General features: G+C 36.9%; 1 long non-coding RNA gene across 2 annotated transcripts; it reads right to left on the bottom strand.

Annotated features, from left to right (window-relative positions):
- Positions 1-17586: 17586 nt before the first annotated feature.
- Positions 17587-21704, bottom strand: LOC113943102. 2 transcript variants are annotated; one of them, XR_003526198.1, is made up of 3 exons: positions 21668-21704; positions 18361-18509; positions 17587-17718 (listed from the first exon to the last, which is right to left on the bottom strand). It is a non-coding gene; the product is annotated as an uncharacterized LOC113943102 (long non-coding RNA). The 2 variants fall into 2 exon arrangements; XR_003526197.1 differs by lacking the exon at positions 21668-21704 and adding an exon at positions 19753-19820.
- Positions 21705-24593: the final 2889 nt, after the last annotated feature.

The raw sequence follows: 24593 nt of genomic DNA, 5'->3' as shown, positions 1-24593 counted from the left end.
TAAAGACTAATTATCACTCAGTAGTCTGCAAGTTTTATAGGAAGCCACCCGTACTCACACAGTTCTTGAATTACTGTTTTCAGAAGTATTTACAGAACATAATCGTAAAGTATATTTAATACTTGTTTGTACTCATTTGCATTTTTTGGATGAAAGAACAGTTTAAGCCTTCATAATCATACTGCTGTGGCACATTCTAAGCCTTGCAAATTAGCCATTTAGCTCAAGTGAATTACAGCATTAAACTCTAATTAATTACATTAAGCTGTAAATAATTATATTAATATGTAATTCATATATTAAGCCAGTATGAAACTGGTACAACTGGAAGATCTAGGTAAGCCTAGTACGGTTGCAGTCCTAGGAATAACTTCACACCTTTAACAAGGCTTCACATCTTGATGTGATAGGAGCATTGCTCAGGCGGGACATGCCAAACAACCTGCAGATTGCAAGTAGTACTTTGCAGGGTAACATCCCAGATATCTGCTGCATCTCTAACTCACTCTTCTGTGAAGTCTTAGAATGTTGGAAGGGACCTGTAAAGGCCATCTAGTCCAATCCTCCAAACCCCCCGCCGTAACCAGCAGAGACATCTTTAACTAGTCCAGATTGTTTTTCATGCTAAGTGAATAGTTTGTTGCATTGAAGAAGGAAAAATATATTTATGATGGGGGAAAAAAAAGCTGATGGCATATTAAATCACAGTAATAAGAAAGTACAGTTCTGCAATAGCCTGTGATATATAATATTGATGTAGACAAAAAAAGCTAGAAAGTTTTCTGAAATGCAGATGACATGCAAAAGGAAAGAAAAATGAGTAAGAACTGTTCTTACCACAGAAGGTAGCAGCACACAAAAGATCTTAACCAGACAGAAGTTCTGAGCCTGTCAAATTCTGTTTTAGTGAAACAGGAGAGGCATCCTCTGTTCTTTTTTCTGCTTCTTTTATCAGCAGAGAAAGAATCATGATAATAATTACTGCTCAAAAATCTAGCTGGTGAGGCTCAATAGTTGAAGTTATCCCTGATTTAGTTCAAAAGCTTTGAAGCTGGTGGAGCAGTTATTATATAACTCCCAGGAATTTTACTTTAAGTTTTTATTATGTTTTTATATAGAAGTATATCATTAATCCACATATTAACAAATAAAATTTCAAGATATCTATCACAGCTTTCAGGTATTAAAAATGAAGGGCACTGTTTGATTTTAGAACACTTACAATTTTAATAGACTGTCTGATTTTCGACATCTTAAGGAGAGAATTTAGTCACATATAAATATCAAAAAAATTAAAAGCAGAACAGTTAAGCATTGAAGGAATTCTATACAAAAAGAATAAAGAAAATATTTAAATGGAAAAATAGTGAGGGATGTCCCAACTTAATACATTCTTTTTACTTTGTGCCTTATGCAGCCCTTGGACACTAAAACATTGGTCGTATTTGCAGTGATAATTCCCATTTACATAGAAATTACAGTGTCACTCGCAGTGTGCTACGGCTTTCTTTTTGGAGAATGTGTAATAAACCATAAAGCAAAGAGAGATCATACTGCTGGGGATATGACAGTGAAAAGTAAATTTTATAGTGCACATGCTGACTGCATTCTCTGTGATGCTGTCAGAAAAAGGACACTGCTGTCCGTGGTGACTCTATCTTCCATATACAAATAACACAGGAGCCAAAGGATAATATATGATGTGTTCAAAAGTAGTTGAATAAGATGAATGTAAGGGACATGCATCCAGTTTCAAATATGGAATGTATTATATCTCTACTATAAGCAAGTGTCAAGAGAATAGAAAACAAGATTCATGGAACCTGTTTTACAATACCCAGAAGTAATAATGAAGCTCACAAAATTATTAGGAAGATTTTTCACTGTGAAGGACAAAGAACATAAAAAGATAATCAGTCCTGACCTGTCATCCATCCAGAGACATATGCAATTGAAGCAAAAACCCCCAACATAAATGAATACAGTACTAACTTCCAAGAAAAATAATCATATCTTCTTAATAATTTTCCTTAAGCTGAATGACAGATTCTTTCAGACTCCTTATACCAAATAGTATGCCACTCCAGTAGCTGACAATGTACAAATTATGTGGAGAGCCTACACCCAAGACAAAAAAGGGATGACTTTAATGACAAGTCTGTAGCTGCCAGCTTTATTCACTGGGATAAATTACAGAATAAATATGCTCAAAAAATCTGAAAGGTAGATGACTACATCAGGCAGATAATGACAGATTACTAAAATAATGAATTACTTGAGTTTCTGTTCTCCTAGTTGTCAACAATCCCCTTAAAGGCAAGAAAATTATTCTTACATCCAAAAAACTGAACAATAATTACATTCTTTCCTGAGCTTGAGTCTCAGAGTTAAAAAAAAATAAATTTTTTTTTGGCATGGGTTTTCACATGAAAAAGCTTTGTTGTATTTTAAAATGATATCTGTGAATTCGAGTGAATATAGAATAAAGGTCTGAAGCAGAGAAAAGCAGGCAAAAGACTAAAGGACAAATCTAGTCTTTTTTTCAGCTTCACTCTTGGTTAAAACATTTGTTCTTCAGTTACCATAATTATGAATTTTTTATGTCCTTAACTGAAAAGTATCCAATTAACAAAGACAAAAGTTAAAAATACATTTTTGCATATTTCTTAATTTGTATTTTCAAGTGTATCAACAAAGTCTTAAGAATTAGACAAGAACCAATTAAATCATCTAGTCATTCCCCCTACCAACAGCTCTGAATAATTTCATATATTTTCAGGTCCTGAAAATACAGCATTTACATACAAATAACAAAATATATTTTAATGAGCAAGGTTCTTTTTCCTGCACATCACTGTTCAGACAAAAGCAACTCTTTGTTGCAACAGAAGACTTTTAAGGGAAAATACACTTCAGCTAAGATGACTGCATGTTACTGGATCATGTAGTGTACTTAAACAGTGTACTGTTATGTGTTTCAGCACATAATAGGAAAAGGACATAGTAATTAAGATAGTAATTAAGATCAATGAGCACACCTGAAGCCTAGTGTGGCAGCTGAGAGGTTAAATACTGCTTTAGACATGAGGCACAATGTTCTATTGAACAGGATAAGGTAACCCTAAGTAAACTTTCTTGCTAGTTTTTCAGTTAAAGATCAGTGAGGATCCGCCATTAGTTCAGCACAGTCACTCTGCTATTAGTGAATGTATCAAACTACCATGTGGTTGTAACTGTAACCTGGGAAGTTTTAGCTATTAATGAGTAATAACACTGAGTTTGTCAATCAGGACATGCGCTGTAGGCCTTTTGCTGCAGTGTGATTTTTAATGTAGAGTTATGATGTTATGAGCTGTCTCTTGAGCTTCAGTAGAAGTCCCAACTAGACATTACTATCTTACAAAGAGAAAAAAAGAAAATTGCTGCCGAAAAGCCAGACTATGTGGGATGTGGTGGAATTTAAAGTCTTATTCCAGCCCTAAAAGTATTAAAAACTGAGTCCTTCACATGAGTTTAAAGACTTTATTTTGAGGTATTGAGGTGGTGAATAAGGCACGAACCCTGCCGGTTACACAAACAAGTGCCAGGGCAGAATTGAGGTTTATTTCAAACATACGCTTAAACACGTCACATGATCTTCCAACCAATGACGATCAAGTATTGTTTGAGCATGAGTGAGAACCCAGAAAACTGCAACTCCCATGACTCCTTGTATGGCTTTGTATGACAATTTGAATGAGATGCCCAAACTATGGCTATTATTTCTCTGTTCTCTCAAGTTGTTTTCATTTGGTGACAAGAGAACCATCATAAACCCATATTCTTGTTCTGAGTAACAAGTTCAGCAAAACTCTTACCCTTTGGGGTGCAGGATTCACCTTAGATTGTTCTGGACCACTATCCAGGTGAAGGGCTTGGCAATGGGGAGGCTCCAGTAACAGTGACGTAAATATCCAGAAAGTATTGAAGAGAACTGGACATTTTATATCAATTTCATTGTGATGAAAGTACTGATAAAAGTATTCTAGAAAAATACTTCTATGGCATTTATCTACCTGAATATACTTTTTTCCCCATAATTTTTACATCTTTGAGCAATCATGACTTAGTGTTATGTGAAATTGCTGTAATAAGATTCAAGCAGCTTATGTATCTATCTTTTTTCTCCTACAGAGCTGTAAGTCTACCATGATTTTACTAGGTTTTGATGAGCTAGAGCTTTTTCACAGTAATAGAATGGATTTACAAATAAATGGCTTAGCCTTTGAGTCAGTCTAATGCAAAGGGATAATATATTACAAATAAAGATATAAGGTATTATGATCTACTAGCAATTTTCCGCAAGGAATTACTAAAATCCAAAGAAGTTCTGACAAGTGTGTACTGTTTAAAGTCACAGACTAAGAAGCAAGGACTTAAACATTCCACATATGGAGTTTTCTATTAGTAACCACTTTATTTCCACATACATGTAATAATTGTTCTAAATTTAAAAGATTGTCTTCATAAAACATATTTTTACAAGCTGTCACTTAATCAAAATTCTAAATTTATTAGGTCATTTTCTAAACCCATGTAGTTTTTTCCTGCTGTTCATTTACTTGGAGGAGAAATTAGAAAATTATGAAGTAAAGTTGTTTATGATTGGAAGCTTTGTTGAAAAGCATTAATTCCAGAAAATTAAAATACACATCCCTGTTAAAAAGTCATCTTCATTTGCTGTTTCATGCTGAATCGAATACCCTACAATTTTGTAGGGAAGTGGTTGAGTTTCCACTCCTGGTGATATTTAAAAGACATGTAAATATGGCATTAGGGGGATGGTTTAGTGGTGGACTTTATAGTCTTAGATTAAGGGTTGGACTTGATGATCTTAAAGGTCTTTTCCAACCTAAATAATTCTGTGATTCTCTGATAAACTACATGAAGGAACAGTTGACTATTTTAATACATTAGAGAAAGTCCTGAGATTTGACAGGATCAAAGCTTGCTCTCCAGTGCAATTTGTTCCTTTATGCACAATTTGCAGTTTGCACATCTTCATCCCAGAAATCTGATTTATCATGCACCATTCAAGAGCACAGAAAGGCAAGTAACGGTAGAACAAACATCAGTCAAAATATGGATCTAAACAATCCCAGTGGCTGCCACCTGTGCACATCCCACAGAATCCTCATGGAACCACAAGCATGTTGATTGTGTTCATTTCGTGCACGAACATGTACTACCAAACATATTATCATAGTGCTCTCATTTATGATAGCACTTCAGTGACTCACAATCCTCATTCCTCTTATAAGTAGATATAAAATGTTCCTTAGAAGTTCATTCCAAATTTTCAAGGTTCTCCATGGAGATGATGTGTAACCAAACCAAACCATTGTCATGATGATGACATAAATTAACAACTTTATTTGCTCCAGAAATTTTTCAGCCTAAAGAATTCTTTGTGGTGCAGCAAGAGACACTTCATACCAAAAATCAAATCAAAACATTGTAACATATAACTGGAAGAATTGGAAAAAACCCACTAATCTCATAATCTCATAGCCTATGTGCAAGATGAATCTCCTTTTTCTGATTCTGACATTTAACAGATTGGCAAAATGAGGAAAAAAAATAATAATAAGAAAAAGGAAGTAGGTTAAAATAGTCCTCAGAATCTTTTGATTCAGCTGAAATAGGGTGGGGAAAGTAAGGTATTTGTAGCATTTGGCTGTAGTTGCAGGAATTACCACCTTGCCATTAAATTTTTCTGTGTGCTTACTGGTTTGCTGATTTCAGAGCTACTCAGTTACTACAAGAGCTGCAATTCAAATCAAAACTGAGCAGGCAGGATTCATGCTTCTCTACTCTGGCCTATCTGTAGCAGTTGGGTAATCAACTATATTGGGTAACCATGCAGCATTGATGTTTTTTTCAGGGTTTTTTTTTTTGTTTTGGTTTGGTTTTGTTTGTTTGTTTGTTTCTTTTTGTTTGGTTTGGGTTTGGTTTTTTTGTTTGGTTTGTTTATTTTTTTTTTAAGTTACAAAACAGTGATACAGAATGCATGTTTTATTCATGGTATGCTGAAGATGTGAATAAAGCTTAACTTCAGAGGCTGAAATACTGTTTGTGCAAAACGACTGTATGACACTCCTGTATTTTGACTGCAAATAACTTATCTCCTGGGAATTTCACTAACATCATCAACTATGATCAATGTCTCCTGTCTTTCTTTTGATACAGGAAAATTAATTTAGTGTGTGTATACTGTGGAGAAACAGAAGGTAAGGATTCCTATGAAGCATCTGAAAAAGCCTGTCACATAAGCTTGAATGTAGTTGTCTTTTATAGAGTACTTTATCTAGATTTTCTGGATCCCTCTCCCCACCCACGGCATGGGGCGGCCCAGTTCTAGTTCCGTTTCCATCTGAAGAACCATTGCGACGCTTTGAAGGATGGGGAAAGGGAACTCCAGGGGTTTCTCAGGGGTCTTTTCAGGCCCTGAGCCTGGAGGGGAGAGGTGCTCCCCTTCCCCCCCCGCACGTGACCCCATGGCCAGCAGGGAGACAGGACACCGGGCGTGGAGAGGAGGCAAGAGAGCGTTTATTGCTGGGGATGTTACATTTATAGGGTTTAGGAGGATTCACAGAGTAACCAATTAGAAGTCTCAAGGGGCTTACAGGAACACCCAATCACAAGAAGAGGTTAACAAAGGCCAATGCAAAACACCTCAGGACAGCTTCCCAGGACATTCCTGCATGGATAACATGGGGGCTATGCAGGACATTCCTGCATGGATAACATGGGGGGTGCTGGGAAGAAGCATGTGTTTGCAAAGAGACCACCAAAAGCCATTTTAAAACCTGTTTAAACCACAGTTTTCCCATATAATGCAGGTTTAGTGCTACAGTTTTTAACAGGGATCTATGAGAATTTAGTGAAAAATATGCAAATGAAAAACTAGATTCCCTAGAGATACACTTGGGTAAAAAATAATTGTATCCAAACTGTAACTAATGAACAAATGATTCAGTGAAATACGTTCTGTATTTCCATTCACCACCATCTGTTATTGGCAAGATACTTTGTTCCCAACTACAAAGCTTGAGCAAGTGCATGAACACCAAATTAAGGACTGTCATAGTTTGAAATTGGCCCCCCTGAGAGGCTGGGGGGGGTCAGAGGTGACTGGGTGCCAGGGCAGTGTTCCCTGGAGAGCCAATCACCATTCACGTTGTTCGCTTCTGCTCAAAATCATATATCACAGCACTGGAAGTGGTTGGCAATGCAGTCTTGGTTGTTTTGCTGTTGGTGTCTGCTGCATGTAGATGGAGAAGGCCGGGGGTGGCTGGGCTCCCTCTCTCCCCCTCTAGGGGGAAGAGGGGAGCCCTGCGGCCCCCCTAACTCCGCCTAGGCCAGAGTTAGAGACAGCATTGGAATGAGTGCATGTTTGTGAGGGATGCGACTCACAAACAACTGGTAAGTGGGAGAGAGAGAGTCAGGCCCTGTGGCCAGGCCCTCTTCTTCTTCCCCCCGCCTTTGCAGCCAAGCTGCAGAGGAGGGCTGTTTTTCCCTCTCACTGTTTAGTGAGTGGATGCGAGGCTCAGCATTAGAGCAGAGCCAAGTGGACGGGCCGGAGGAGGCTCGATTGCTAGGGAGAAAATCCCAAGCAAGAATTGGAGATGGACCCCCCAGATAGAGAGAGAGAGGGGTCCAGAGGATGTCTCTGACGTGAACTGAAACGCAGGACAACAGAAAACCTGAGGAGAAATCAACATTCCAGGACACAGATGCTTGATAAGCTGAACTACACTGCAGCAGCCTACAAACCGAGGTGAGACACCGGGAGGGAGAAATCACACAGCAGCAGAAGAACAAGGACTCAAAGCTATCTTCTTGGACTTCATGAGGAGGAGACACTGAAACAAACAACTAGAACTTGGTGAGGGGGGAGTGTTCAGGAGCCCAGAACACTCCCACAGCAAAAGACTGTGTTACGTATCAGCCTTGAAAAGCTGCTTCTGGACTAAAGTTAAAGGAGGGGCTTGAAAGGACTGACTGATAGAAATGTAATATATATATAGTTGCCTTTAGTTTGCATAGTATTTATTTGTGTAAATAAAAGTATATACTTTCCCCTTCCCCTACAGAAACCTCTAGCCTGAAAGTTTCTCTCCAGTGTTAGGATAATTGTGGGAAGGGGTGGGGGAGCCTGAAAATTGGATTTTTGGATTTCTAATGTGGCTCAAACTGCCACAGGGACAAAAGTGAATGTTCTGAGTGCTGCAAGGAGGCTGCTTTTCAGAGAAGCATGTGTATTTGCTCTTCAATGGCAAGCAGACATTTATCAGAAACAGGGGAATGAGGCATTGGTACCTAGAAAAAAAATTCCAGGACAAAGTTTCTTTTCTTTGACATGAAACGCCCTTTCATTGACGGAAGCAGCACGGTGGGCTACATGACCAAGTCTTTTCCGATTGTTTTGTAGAGCATCTACACCTTTTTGTTGAAATCCTGTTTATTTTCACGCATGGGATATGGGAACAATACTTAGCTACCACAAATGATGTTGCTGTTTCAGTAGCTAGCACCCTTCCCTTAGAGGTCCTTTCAGCATGTTAAAATGAGACTGTACTCCTACCTATAATTCCATTTGGACACATGTAGAAAAAAGTCTTGACTAGAGTAATGCAATATAGAGTAGGATGCTTAGATGTGAACCTAAAAAGAGAGATAAGTTTTTTTTCAGTTTCATAGAATTTCACATCCTGCTTTCCATGGGAATATTAAAACTATTTATACCAGTTAAGCAAAAGTGTGGGAAAAAACTCCAAAAACTCACAGACTTGCTAAGTTAAATGGAAAAAGAGGGAGGAAAGAAGTGATTCACAGTCCTGTGCTCAAAAACCTTTAGTTCTACTGTGTAAACACTGGCTATGATTGGCTTAATATTAGCATCCATAAAGATGATTTACAAACATTACTTACTAAAACAGGAAAACTGCATGGTTAAATGCAGTTTTCAACTTGCTCCATATATTTAGTGAGCTGGTAGGAAACCAGCCAGCTCTACCTACAGCTATTAACATTTCCTAACATAGCAGTGACCGTATGAACTGCCATTGGTAGCAGTGTGGGAAATCAGACAAGTCCAAACAATTATATTCCACAGTGGAATTAGAGATTTTTTTTGATCTTTCTGTCATTTAATTGAAAACACCAAATAAGTATCAGAAAAGTGATATTATTTAAAACATGATGCTTCCTGTAAGAAGTCAAGAGCTTGAAAAATACTGCTTGAAACTGCTTCTGTTCAGCTTAATAATTTAAAGCCTATGTGCCACAGCCAAAATTGCATTTATGAGCAGTTTAGAATGCATATAAATCAGTACTAACCAGTTAAAATTAGCATTTATTAACTATCATATGAACTATACCCTTTATGAACTTTAATTAGAGGATAACTTATCTTAAAAGTTTTTATTTTTTCTTAAAGTATATGCAGGTTAACAGACAATATAATTTATATTGTCCAATATATATGCAACTGTAAATGCCAACTATATGTGCAACAACTGGAATTCCATCAGGAAATGCATCTATACTGATAGGAATTAAATATTTTACAACTCAGTTTGCCTTATGTTTACCTGAATCTGTCCTTTCTTTTCAGGTTACATAGTATTTAATAATAAACCACAGAACAAGAAATGAGAGTTTAAGAAGCTAGTTTAACAATCTGCTTAGAGATTTATATTCTTCTAGAGTAATCAGTTCTCTGAACCGGACTATAGTTTAGGTGACACCTTTAATAGGACACTTGAATCAAGCTCAACATTGCAGTTGCCTTTTTACTCAGTTTAATAAAGAAAAAGTACTGCTTCCATAACTACTACTTCCTAGCATAATTTTCCATGTGTAGAAACTGATATTAAACTAGATTATTCCATTTGACTGCATACCCATAAAAATTTTTAGAATACCAATTATATTCCATCCATTTTCCAAAAAGTTCAGTGTTTTATAGCTGATAATCAACCCTTATGTTCCTTTTTCTATTCACTACCATTTTGTACAGCAAAGCAAGGTCATACTGAAGGTCCATCTAGCTCAACATGTCATGTCTGACAGCAGGAAATGTTTATGAAAAAATGAGGAGGACAAGCAGAGAGGGATACTGCCCAAAATATGTTCTGTGTGAGATGCAATCTTTTACAGTCTTCATGAAAGAGGACCAAGTTTTATTTAGATATAAAAAGCAAGTTTTATTAAGGTCATATACACATTATTATTTTAAAAACTGAAAAACAAACCCACATGGGGATAAGTTCAGTTCTGTGGAAGAAAGCTGCAGATAGTCCAGGGTTGCAACTATATAACAGCTATGAGCTTAGCCTGTAGGGAAGTCACTTGCTAGTCTGGTCTTCAGGGGAGAAGCCATAGCAAACATGGTTCATTGGGGCGGCGACTGACACTAACAACTTGTTGGCTATCCTAACAAAGTGATTATAAAAAATCATATGTCTACTTCCCTCTGAAGCCAGCACGTGCCTGTAGCCCGAGTAAGATGCCTGTCTGTATTGTAATGGGCAACAAAACAGTAACAGCTCCAGTGACTGTGAGAAAACTGGTAAGCAGACTGGCTGCAAACTGCTCCTGCTGTACTAAGGAGGCAAATAACTTGTCCTCTTGACAGTCACTACACCCAGGAAAGCAACACTTCAAGCAAAGTGTCCCCATCCCCTCCTCCCTGCCACATATCATCCCAGTTCCTTAGGGATGGTAAGAACAGGGAAGAGAGTTTGTTCTTATCTCTACTGCTAAGAAGCCTAGAAGAAATTTGCATGTAGAGTCCAGTAGAGTTTATAGTAAGAGAGGTGGGGGCAGAATGATTCCTGTCTTGCTCCAGTTAGTAGTTATTTAGAAGATTTAGGAGCAATTTGTCAGCAAGTTGCAGAGGTTGTCCACGAGGTTTTGCGCAAAGAGCAAGAAGCATCAATAGAAATGGAGACCCTTGAGGGTCACTCCTTCCTGAAACAACCCCCATGGGTGCTTTCAAGACTTCCAGCAGTAGAATCTGGGCCCTTCTTTTAGGAAAGCTGTAGACAGTTTCAGCTATATCTGTTGAGATAGCATTTGGCATTTAACACATTTTAACACAGCAGGAAATCTAGCTAATCCTAATGGTTGGAACAACTTGATTCAGAACTAAGTTAATCTCCTTTACATCTCTTCTCTCCATATATGCTCATCTGTTTGGTAGGACAAATAAAAATAAACAGGCTCAATTTTTCAGCAACTGTTAGAATGGTGAGGATAACAGTAGTGAACAGAGAAGAAGTTTGAAAACATCAAATGAGGTAATGAATTTATTAAAGTGAGCGGTACATGGGTACAGCACTTCACAGTTAAGGCATGTCCTCTTGCTAGCCAGACCATTTTTGACATTTTTTAAGGTGATGAGCAATAAATATGAAACATGTCGTGTACCTAGAAGGCCCTGCAAGTAATCTGTAGTGCTAAGAAGCCCTCTTAAAAGTGTGTGATTTCTTGATTATGACTTTTTTTTACCTGTTCAACTGTAACAGTTTACTAAACTACAGCAATAATCCAGCAAACATTTTGCAGGTGACAGGCTCAAAGGCATGAGGCATTTTAGCAATGAATTTTTATCTGAAAATACTCACATTAAAGTGAATTTCAGGGTTATTAATACCCCAAGAGTCGGAAACTGTGTTACCATAAAATAGTAATGCGATCTTTGTACCAGGGGACAAACTCACTGATGGAAATGTAAATTCACTGTAACTCAAATTCAAGCCTCAGTCTGCTGAGCCAAGTAGTGGTGCTAAATTTTTCATTAAAACTGTTCTGATTGAAAGTGTGTGCTTATTCCACAGTTGGCAATTTAACACTACCCACGTGAACTGAATTTGAATCAATGACACACAGGGAAGGGGATCTATATCACCTTCTTCTTGATTAGATTGCTATATACAAATCTTAAGTTGTCCCTAGCTATGGCAGAAAGTACATAAATGTACTAAAATAAAATAAAGTGTAAAGTTCATATCTATTCTACCCAAACAAAGGTATTGCTTAGGCAATAAATCAATCAAACAATCAATCACCAAGGCAAGCACTAGTATAGCCATCTGTAGTCCACTTGAAGACTTGATGATAAACAGAATTAATTCACGAACAGAAGCCACATGAAGCTGAGTATTAAAAGACAGAAACAAAGCCAAATCAAACAAAATAAAACCAAACAAAACCAAACAAACCACTCAAAACCCACCCTGGTTTTCAAAAAGTATACTAAGTAACTTAGACAGAAATATAAAATAAAACTGTGTTAGTGAATGCTTAACACTGCAGATAGCTGTTTGTACTTTATATAAAGTGGCGTAAGGAGTCCTAAGTCTCATTGCTTTCCTCCACAAGGAATATCTCACTAGAGCACTTTAAAGAACAAAACAAAAATTTGCTTAAGCAACTCCTAGACTGTATTTCAGGTTTCATACCTCACCTCAGTTCCTTCCTTTGATTGCAACAAAACTAGAAATCAAACCTAAAATTTTTGTTGCATTACTTCTCACAGTGCCTGAACCCACCCCAACATATTTAATTCCTGATAGTACCTCCACATTTTTCCATGTGCCCTCTATATCCAAATTCTGCATGGAATATTGTGAGATAAAAAGGACAGGATAGCCTCACAAGGAAAGAAATATTACAGTTATTGCAATAGTCCCTCACAGTCACACAGCACTCACTGGAACATGCAAGGAAGCAAATAACACAGGTCAGAGACTTTTGCCAAAGTGCACTTTGCTTTGCTGCCTCCCCCCTGCCAAGTTTTGTCATTGTTCTCATTCCACAGCAAAATATTTGAGCATGGATTTGTTTCCCAGCTGAAAATTTAATATTTGCTTTTCAATTATTGATTATTTGAGACAATTAGCAGATCACCTAAGCCACAGGGTATTTTTACTTCGAATGAATTACCTTTACTAGTGTTAAGAAACTTTTTTACTTTTTATAGCAATGTATTACTTGTTTAATAGTCATGCATACACAAAAAGGGGTTTGTACATTTCACAGAGGAATATTTCTATTTTTGATCTCCACAAACCCATATCCAGGAGCTTCCCATTTTAAAACTGCATATGAATAATTCTCCCTTTATTGATACTTTGGTTTAAGTCTGTTATTTAATTTTTTCATTATTTTTCCTTACTCTGTGTTGTGCAAAATCGCCGTGTTTATTCTGTTTTTTTTTCCATATAATTTATGACTTCTTGAAGCTGTATAATGAAGTCGGTAAATGATCAAAGACAACACAGAGATGATGAAGAGGAAGTATGTGAAGAATAAACAGAAGTAAAGCAGAGTAGCCAAGAATGAGCCATGTGCAGTCAGACTCATGTTCTACACTTTTATGTTTTGGATGAAGCAAAAGTAATGCACTTCAAAATACAAAATACAAAAAACTACAAAATTCCCCTGCAAAGACATGCTTTGAACACCACTGTGTACTGCAGGTAATAATCTGAGTTCCATTTAAAACGCTGGGGCTCACTTAATGACATTTATATTCTGACTCCCTATTGCATCATCTCAAAACTAAATTTTTCTCACATATTTTCACAATAGTGAAACAAGACCATACACAGAAATAAAGTTCAAAATTTGCACACTGATTTCTTCCATGTAGGGGCTGTGTTACAGAGTATCAATGAGATAAATAAGGCCACCAGAAACTAACTACTGTCAGAATCTCAGAAGTCTAGACCAGAAGGGACATCTGGAGATCATCTGGTTCCAACTTCTGCTGAAGTCAGGGCTTTATTTAGATTTTCAAGAGCTCTGCTGAGCCAGGTCTCAATTCTCCCAGATTTCATCACTTCTTGTTTCAGTCTGCTGCACTGTTCAATTGTTCTCACAGGGAAAAAAATTTTCTTATATCCTGACATGATTTTCCCTGTTGCCTCTTGTCCTGTTATCATGTACCCTGGTGAAGAGAGTATCTCCATCCTCTCTATCACTACCTTGTAGGTATTGGAATTAGGTTCCACCTCAGTGACCCTCCACTAGACTCTCTCCAGTTGTTCCATGTATATATTCAGCTGGAGGGGACCAAACCTGTGGGTGGTGTTCCAAGAAGTGCCAGGTGGAAGGGGATCATCACATCCCTCCCTCTCCTGACTATACCCTTGCTACTGAAGCACTGGACGGTGAAGGCCCTTGCTGCTACCAGCCCTAGAGTGGCTCCTGTGCAGCTTGCTGTCCCCCAGAGCCCCAGGTACTGCAGAGCTGTTGCTCAGGCAGACACTGCCCAGCCTGGATTGCTGCTCAGGATTATTCCATCCCACTACATGACTTCACATTTATCTTTGTTAAGCCTTATGAAGGTCCTAAGGTCCTATACTCTGTGCCCTTAGTCTTAATATAAGACTAAATTAATTGGTTTTAGAGGTGACCAAACTTGCCACCAGGTTCAGAGGAATGAAGGTTGACATTATAGTAAAAGTGCTTCCCTGCTCCTCAACTATCACAGAAATCTGTCTATCCCTGTTCTTCATGACAGGTCAGCCAAGTCACAGCAAGCTATGTACAACATTATGATGTCTCAGGCTGAGCACTTCTGAGGTGCTGCTTATTGAAACCTAGGATGTCATAACAGGAACCCTTGAAGGCGTCCAGCATACATACATACATGGCACAGTTCAAGCTTTCATCCACAATGGAATGCTAAAAAGGATTTTCCCTGAGAACAAGGAACAAAGGATTTTCCCTGAGCACAGTTAACAAAAACAAGACTTATTTTTCCCCTTTAATATTATAAGATCAGAATAAGAGATCTGCCCTTCATACAGTAAAAGAATGGAAAGTAACTATAGCAAGTCTTCTTTTTTTCCATCCTCTCCCTTGCAGAACAGCTTTCCACATGAGTGATGAATAAAACAATAAGCATCACCAGGGGGAACAGCTGCACTTTCCTGCCCCTTTCTTTTGCTCCACTCCCTGCCTCCCCCTTTTCAACAGATCTCAAGATTGATTCCCCCAATTAGAGAAACTATGGACCTTTATAAATACATTACCAGTTTCCAGTTTTTCCCTTTGGAAGGCATAAGGAAGTTTTTAACAGAGTGTAGGTAACACGAAGGAATTCCATGCAGCAGGATGCTGAAACTGTAGAAGAGAAGTCTATAAAGTACACAGACACTATCTAAGCCTCTTACTTGGAATATTTTTATTTCAGTGATAGGAGACAAAGCAATGAAAAATTTCTTATTCTTTCATTCTTCTCTAGCAATTCTTATTTGTCCACTGTCAGAGATAAGGTTCTGAGATGAACGATTGCTTCTCCTAATTATGAGTGGCCTCCTCTATGTTTTTACGGTTTCATGCTGTTGATACAAAATTGAAACAAAGAGTTTACAAAGGTGTTCATGCTTCCTGTAGTTGATTAAAAGTTGAGGGTCAGATTGGGATTCCCTCAGTATTCATGGAGGGTCCAAACCCACATCAAGAGAAATCCTCTATGTTTGTTCACTAAATCTAACAAAGTGTTCAATACAGGTTGAATTCAAATATGGATATCAATTTTCTATTTTAGGACTTGGGAAACAACATAAATAATTCTTTTAATACCATGCATTTTTGTTCAACTTACTTCAGAAATGGCTTGGAGTAGAAACATCTCAATATTATTACTACTAAGTGCATCTCTTTCACTCCAGCATGATAACCCTTCCAATTTATACAGAATGCCAGAACTCTAGCTAAACTTTAGGTCTTCAGTACTTTGCTAATTTCAGAATCAGGTCCTACAAAAATTGTGACAGTTCACTGATTATATTGAACTCCTTCAAGATGAGCTCTTTAATCTGAATTGAAATGATGTATTTGCATAAATTATCTAGATACTTGTTGAGTGTAGGACAGAATCCAAGCATTTTTGTCTTTCATACTTGTAACAATTTGCCTTATGAATATGCCAGGAGAGAAATAGATGCCATATTCTAAGAGCTTCCTATTTTATTTTGCTTTTATGATAGATGGAGCTCCATAGGGAGATTATTTTATTTTCAATGTGATATAAGATTAACAAAGGCCTCTCCTTTTCAAGAAAAAAAAAAGAATAGCATTGATTTGAAATTGTGCCTAATGCAGACAGTGATCATGCTGACATAAGCGCTTCAGAGTTATGTAATAGATTGCAGTCTTAGGATATAATGCTTGATCAAAATTAAATTGATATTCAAATGTTGGATTTCATTGACAGTTATGGCTCCAAGAATATTCATTAAAATTCCAGTATTATCTTAAAGATTTTCCTAACCATTGTGAGATTTTTTTTGAGCAAAGTAAAATCTGAAAAAATATAAAGTAGTCACAAATTCTTTTCATTGCAGAATATCAAGTCTAGCATCATCTTCAGAATCAGTTTTGTCCAGGACAATGCTGTGGAAAATGGTGTCACAGGCTTTACTGAAGTCCAGGTAAACAACACCCACAGCCTTTTCCTCACATGCTAAGGGGGTCACCCTGTCATAGAGGGAGATCAAGTTGGTCAAGCAGGACCTGCTTTTCATAAATCATGCTAACTGAGTCTGATCCCCTGTTTGTCCTGTACGTGCCACGTGATGGCACTCAAGATTATCTGCTGCATAACTGTCAATTCTCATCCATTCAGGTTCTCCAGCGACACTACAGAAAGAGGGTAAAAATCGAACAATTTTGTCTGCTATAACTTCCCTTTATTCTGTCCTCGCTCATCATAATTCCCCATGTACCACATTTCTCTCTGCAAATAAGTAAGTACTAACTAATCAGTATAATCTGTCTATTTTAAACATGATGATTGTTTAGCTATAAAAGGTTCGGCTTAATTCATATAAACTATAAATGTAAATTTAAGCCTAAATAAAACCCATGTTTCTGTGCTATACATATATTCTCTTTCTAAATAGGATAATCAGTGTCAGATATAAAGGATAATGATAAAGTTTTATAGTTAAAATACTTATTTAATATTTCATTCTAATCTCCATTTTATAAGGGTTAACATGATCACAGGGATCCTTATTATCTCTCCTTCTTCCATCCTTATTTTATTATTTTACTTTCCTAGTGCACAACTATGTTTTAGGCAAGTAATTTCATGGATTTCTGCACAGATCCTTTTTCCTTAAAGGTACAGTTAATTTAAAACATCTCCTCAAGGTATGTTTGCAGTTACAATTATCCCTTTTACTGTGCATTTGCTTGCACTGACAATACACAGACTCATCTCTCATTCTGACTCCTAGGCATCTAGGCATCTAACTTTGTTATGCTCCCCCCATAGCCTTCTCTCTCCAATAGTCACAAGTGATTCCATATCATCTAGTCACATGACCTAAATGTTATCAAAACAGTCTGAGGAGGGGAAGAGAAATAGATTTCTTGTCTGACTTTTTTTCCTAAATATAAAATTGGTTAGCATGAAAAAATAAGTATTTTTTTCCCATCACACTTTTGCATTGTAATATAAAACTATAGGTAGCTGAAAAAGTCTTTACTTTTTTGGGTCCTGTCCTTTTTGGTATTTTTCCCTAGTTTAGATGTCAGAGCTTCCTGTTCTCTTGAGTTTTATTGGCGGTGAAGTTTCCAGGCACACTGACTTTGTTCCACTGCCATCACCATCATCCTGTGGTTCTGAGCACCACTGCAATCTGCACTCCCCTAAACACAGAAAAAGTATCAAGTAAAAAGATAATCAACTGCTTGTTTTCTGTGATAGTTACCTTATAGATGGAGAAAACTGTCACTTCAGAAACATATGGCAGAGTCAGAAACAGCAAGCATTAATGAGAAAGATAACAGGCTGCATGTGGCTGGTGAAGAGAGCTTTGTTAGCAGTGACAGCCACAGGAGGAAGCACATGTGATTGCTGCTCTTTAATAGTTTGGTTTTTACAGCATAAGGTACAGGGACTGGTGTCATACTTCTGTAACCAGTAGCTTGTCACATACACATTGATTTCTCAGAAATAATTACAGATTTTGTTAAGCTGTGGGTATGCCTGCCCACAAAATAAGGTTGATGGTTTGCTCAGATTGTTGTGAGCTGGTATACAGAAAATAAACTGGATCAATTTATTTTGGAAAAAAAACCCAAACAAACAACATAAAAAACCTCAACATTCTCAACACATTCAAACAAATAAGGAAAATTAAGAGAAAGCTCTCAGAAATGCAAGGTAATTTCTATATTTAGGAAAATGCTTAGACATGTAATCACATTTTGTTCTAAAAGCAATACAAACAACAGGTACTCATCCCATGATTGTATGGAAAATAGAGGAATTAAAAAAAAAAATCATACCTGTCCAAAATGGTCACAAGCCTTAATGTACAAAATGCCTTAGAAGGCTTCTGAATTTTTTAGGTCAATTGAACTTTTATTGATATGGAGCCTCTGATGAATGGCTATTCAGTCTTTGTTCTTTATCTAATGTACTTTAGAGGACAAATCTGTGGATGAGATGAAATAAAAGGAGACCTCATATCAAAATCTTTACTTCTGCTACTTTTACTTCAGTACAAAATTACATTGTCCAACAAGTTTTGAGATTGTCTGATGTCTTCATCTTCCTTTTAATTTTTAAACATTTTATGATATCTCATGTTCTTCAGTTGTTAACAAGCAGCAGGACACTGGGGCAGAACTGAATATTTATCATTTCAGGTTTCATTCTGCAGCTGAATCAAAATAAATTTTTAGGCAAAACTGTCTTTCTGAAAAGCTAAAAATCCATTGCTTATTATGCCATTAGGAATACCTTCTCTTTTTTTCAAGAATTATGACAGTTTATGTGATTTTTGTTTGTTTTTTTTTTTCTTCTGCTTACCATGTTCACACATATTTGGGGCTTTACTTGATATAAAAGAACATGGAGTACATCCAGTATTAAAGACCTCTCTCTTCAGCCAAACAGATGTTCTTCAGGTTGTCATGCAAAAACTTAATAATTTCATTGGAGCCTAGTACAGGGCAAATAAAGTAAGTTTAATGACACTGTTAGTTACATTGGCTTAGGCTGTAATACTAGGAATATTGGTTTAATTACTGTTTCATGGAAAAGGAGAGTTACTACAGATTGTGGAAAAGATCAAAGCATTTTTAGTCCATAAATCACAGCTTACTTACAAGTTTCTTTGCAGTAACTATGTAGATCCAGAAGGAAAAGTCAATACAAAATTCCTAACTTGTGCAAGAATTAATTTACATAATTATATATTCTTTTAAAAAGATTAATCCAGTCAGCACAGTGACTTCTGATTTACTCTATTTCTAGAAGACCTCTTTGCAGTAGAGTGGAGAAGACTTACCTTTTAAAATTTGGCAGCTAAAGTTACGAGAGAAAACAAGAATCCATATGATTCACTAGTACAGGAAAGCATAGACTAAGAGCACAGAAGTACATTATAAAGGTGCAGGTTCTTACCCTAAATTCTGCTTGCTGTGTAGGCACTTAAATGTAAAAAAACCTAATAGACTTTGAAGTTTTCAGTGTTTTTACCCTGAAGTATGGTGTTTTATCAGAAACAGCTCTTGCTGAAAAGCATAAGGGAGAGAAACAGAAGAAAAATCAGACTAGAACTACAGTTAACCTAATATCATGCATATTTAAAGATGTTTAGTTTGCAAGTATCATGCAATAAAAATTGGAAGAACCATCACCCCCAATGTTAAACAGTGGAAGCAAAAAGTTACCAGATATTCCAAATTTGAGATATTCAAGGAACACAGTGACTCCAATCACAATTTTGATTCAAGAGGATGCTGACTAGAGTTGGGAAAAGAGAAAGCAACATTGAAATCTCAAATGGGACTATCCAAATAATTATACTTTTAAGTGAAACAAAAGAAAAGTAGTGTTCTCTTTAAACAATATGTTCGGTGGACTGAAGTTTCACTGGCCATACAATACTGTAGGATGAGGTATTTAAGGAATCCAAGAGGTATGCAATCAATGATTATATGATGACTAACATCAACTAACAGCAATACTAATTGCTGGATAAGGAAAAGCTAAAAAATCAATTAACATAAGACATAGCAGTCTGTTCTCAAATAAAGAAGACACCCCTATACAATTGCTGTAATATACATGAGTAATATGCAAAATTCAAAGCTTTATACAGACCAGAAAACCCTAATTCATGTAGTTCTTTAAGTGACTTCTTCAGGATTTTATTTTTCCCCAGGAACAGCTGTGTGACAACTGTAACATACACAGGTGTGTAACATACACACATACACAACTGTGTATGTTACAGATGCATAAAATGAAGTCAAATCCAGACAGACTTCATGGAATAACAGAAGTAACAGAATTTTAATATTTTCTGATGTAGTTGCTGGTATTATGCATTTAAAGTCTTGGAAGTTTAAAAAAAAATAAAAAAAAGCTTAATCTATTTAAATTTGAATCTATAAAAGGACTTCACAACACAGAGCTGCTCAAAGGATTATGTGTGCTTGTCAGAGACCACACATACTGAACTCTGCTGGAAGGAATCTAGGACAAACTGATTGCACTATTAAGGCATTGCCTTATGGTTGAACTTAGAACAGCTGGGACCTTCTGTTCATGTTACTGCGAGCTGCGCCTAAAGGATCATATTGAAGCACACTAGATATATTTTGTATTTCTATATTAAGATATTAATTTGATTTTATTTTATTTAGGAAGAAAGCTGACATTTCATGCAGAAGACTATTAATAAGTTCAGATGGTGTCTTACAAGCTATTCAAGTGGGATGCTTATGCACTGTTTCAATTTAAACTAGAGAATAGATTAAGACAAATTAATTACATCCTCAGAAAGTATTTTCTTTTTGCTGGTGGAAGATTTGCACATCAATATAAATAGCTCATAAAGAAGCTTAGAGTTAATTCAATCATATAAAAAGAACTGTCACATAAACCCAATTTATTTTCTAACTGAAACAATATCCACTTACGGCCTGATTTTCAGAGACACCAATTAACCTAGTGCACCTCAGAAACCCTTGTGCTTGTTTTCTGCTTCCTTCAGGAATGTCATCTTTTTCAGGACTAATTTTTGGTTTTCCTCTGAGCAGTAATTTGACACTATACATCTGACACAGCAAAGCTGCTGAGGTGGAAGCAACCCAAATAAACTAGAGGAAGTGAAAAAAGATTTAAAGTAAATGAAATTTCTCAACAACTGACATAGTTTGCATGATCAAGATGTCTGGTACTTGCAGGACGACTTTAGTTGCAGAGAGCATACATGACCTACACTTTCTTGTGACACGGTCACTGCAAAAGAACTACAATATTGAAGAATCAATACAGACAGCATAAACAAGACTGTATAATCAACTGAGTTTTCTTAAAAAAAAAACACACACAAAAATAAGAATTTTTTACATTTCATTTGTAATGAAATGCTCGCAAATTATTATTTTACACTAGTTACATGTATCAATATGCCTTGTGCATTTATGTTAATATTTTTAGCTGGATAGGTGTATTGGAATAAGTCTATTACACCCAAAATTTGCATTTGCTCTTTCAACAACTTTGTAAAAATAAATTTGCTAAAGTAAAAAGGGCATAATCAGAATCGCCATCAGAAATACACACAAATTTACCTACATGCCTTATTCAGCAACAGTAAGACCTCAGCTGGAATTTTCAAAAGTGTAGACCAACTCTAGAAAACCGGAGAAAAGCAGGAAGAGTGATCAGGGACCAATGCAGATCCTGTATCAAAGACTGTTCTCTTTTTTAGATGAATTATCCCATGCAATTCAAAGCTTACGTAAGCCTCTTTTATAATGTTTTTATGCATCTAAAGACAGGAAGCAATCAGTTCATGGTCACAGTAGGACAAATTGAGTAGTTAAAAATATTCAGACTAGATATTAGAAATGCTTCAGTCAAGACAGGAGCAGTGGCACAGACTCCTTGTGGAGGCTGTGGAATATCCATAAATTCTTAAATACCACACAGATACTTCACAAGTATTGAAAGAGAATTATAAACTAGTGTTGGTAGTGGGTACGGGAGTATTAGACAATTTCCTAGGATCCCCTTCAGTCGATGATGAAATATTAGTCTGGTTTATTTTATATTCTGATAGTTGTATATTATATTTAAGGTCAGGAGTAAACTTTAAGGACTAAATATTAAATTACTGAGACTCCTTTGTTTAACACATATTTCCAGTTAACAGCTGATTATACAATTAGCAGAATAAATAATGTCATAGACAACAATGAATGCATAATAATGCAGCCTAATGAGTTATGTTTTTGGGGTTTTGTTTGTCTGTTTTTATTAAAAAGAGATTGAGCTATAGATTTTACAGATAATGAGTTTTCTTTTTTCTCTCTAGGATTCCACATTCTATTGACTTCATCAGGAGTCAGTGGAACCACTGTGTTATGGCATGATCCCCTTAACTTGCTCTCCTTTGGCTGTTGGGTTGCTGAGCCCTAAAACAATTTCTCATCACTATATAGCACACACTATTTAAATCAAGTTATCAGAACTTTTGCTCTTAATCCAATTTGAATTTTCTTACTTGTCTAAAACCATATATTTAAGGTAGTAAAGGTGGATTTTTTGCTGTTCCAGAGAGTTCTATGTTTTAAGGGACACCTATCATTTTTTAAATTATTTTCCTCAGCATGAACCCTCACTAGTTCAAAAGGCTAAAGGCTAGTAGGCCACTATGGTGTGAGGTACTTACTGATGAAGTTCATGAGATGCAGCAGGAAATAGCTCTTTCCAAACAAAAGAGACCAGGAAATCTGACTCTGGAATAAGAGAAAAACCATGGTTGCAATACTGAGTGACACTATGGAAAGTCTGTTATCTTCTAGAAGCACCCAGACAGGTCTTGAAATAGTAGTCTGGCTTAGGCTTCCCACGCCAGTACAAGTCCTACCATTTACTCTCAAGACCTTCTTGCTTAAGGAGTGGAAAGAGGTCTGTGTAACAACTGAAGATGTTAGTGTCAGCTGAACTTAACCATAAAAAAGTATGACCCTGTGGCTGCTTTAAGCCATTGAGTTCTTTTGCCTCTAATGATTCTGTGACAATTTATATCTAAGACTTTCCCAAATCATTTGAATCACAGAACTACACAGCTGTAAAGAGAAGATTGAGTAGGCAGTGATGATCATGCTTATGGTTATTGTTTCGTCACATGAAACTCTGCAAGAGCATTTAATGAATGAGTCGTAGTGAATTATGTTTAAATTATAGATTGTGACTCACTGATTTTCATTGTTTTATCCTTCCAGTTTTCTTCTGTAAGAATATAAGTGACTAGGAAAAGCCCACTCTGTCAGGCCTAGAAAAGAGCAGAAGGGCTATACCCAACCCATCAGAAGGGCTAAGAATGAGGAAGAGATCACCCTAACCAAGGAAAGAAATTAGGAAATATTTTCTTGCATCTTCAGTATGTCACAACTTGGGGGAGCTACATGCTGAAAAATCTGCATACAGTCTTCCTGAGTAAGTGACAGAACAATCCAATATATGGCATCACAACATTGAAAGTTGTATTTTTTGGTTGGTCTTGACTGCTTTCATCACTAGCATAAACCAAGTTAAATCAATCATCTCTCTGAAGGAAGAAACAGAATCTTATAGGAATAAAATAAGCTTTTCCAAGCCACAGTTGGCACATATTTAACCGTATATAAATTCCTAGCCTAGTTTTTTCCCCTCGAAGTATACAGTCTTCAACATAACTCTTTCCTTTGAACAAAACAGCTCATGCAAGTTGTCTCAGTAGCCCCAGCTTAGCTTCCAGCACTAATGACACCAAGAACATGCAGAAACTGGGCCTACTACAGAAAGTCCAGATTTGGGCAAAGACTTCTCGCATTGCTTGCTGCCTTCTGGTGATAAGTGTAACTCACATGGTGGAAGGTGTTTCCCTCTCTTGACAATGGAGGGGCTTCAGCCCCTTTGCTGCTGTTGGGGTGAGGCACGCGCCACCTCTGAGCATCACGCCTTCTCTCTTCACTGCACAGCAGCATTCCTGGGCTGAGGCCAAATCCCTGGCTGTGACATGCAAGAGAGAACTGCTTCACAGTTACGTTTGCACCATGGCTATGGTCTTTACTGTGGGGAGAACAGCTGAGGAGGGACCCTTTCTCAGTATGTCTCGCCTGTGCCCTGCAACCAGCCTAGGGGACATCAGCCTGCTGAAAAACAGTAAAGAAGTCAGAGACTGTACCTGGCTAGCAGTGCTTGAATTGTAATGGAAAATGTTAATGAGCAAGTTAATCTCAGTTTTAATGACAAAATTTCCTCCAGTGAATAATCATAATCTACAGCTGGCGTAGACATTTAGAGCAACAGCAAACAACCTATCACACAGTCTCTTTTTACGACATGTGGTTCTGTGTTATCAGAAAATAAGAGTGTGGGACATCTTGCTAATGGAAAGACCAGCTTCATGGGAGAAAAAATATATTTGTGCATGGAGAACTATCTATATAAGTATTTACATATAGATAATATTTTTAGCTCTATATAGGTGAATATAAAAAGAAAATACGTA

Source organism: Corapipo altera, unplaced genomic scaffold, assembly GCF_003945725.1.
Source record: "Corapipo altera isolate COAL_440 unplaced genomic scaffold, ASM394572v1 61411, whole genome shotgun sequence".
In the NCBI taxonomy this organism is placed as follows: Eukaryota; Metazoa; Chordata; class Aves; order Passeriformes; family Pipridae; genus Corapipo; species Corapipo altera.
This window is presented reverse-complemented; position numbering and strand designations above follow the sequence as displayed.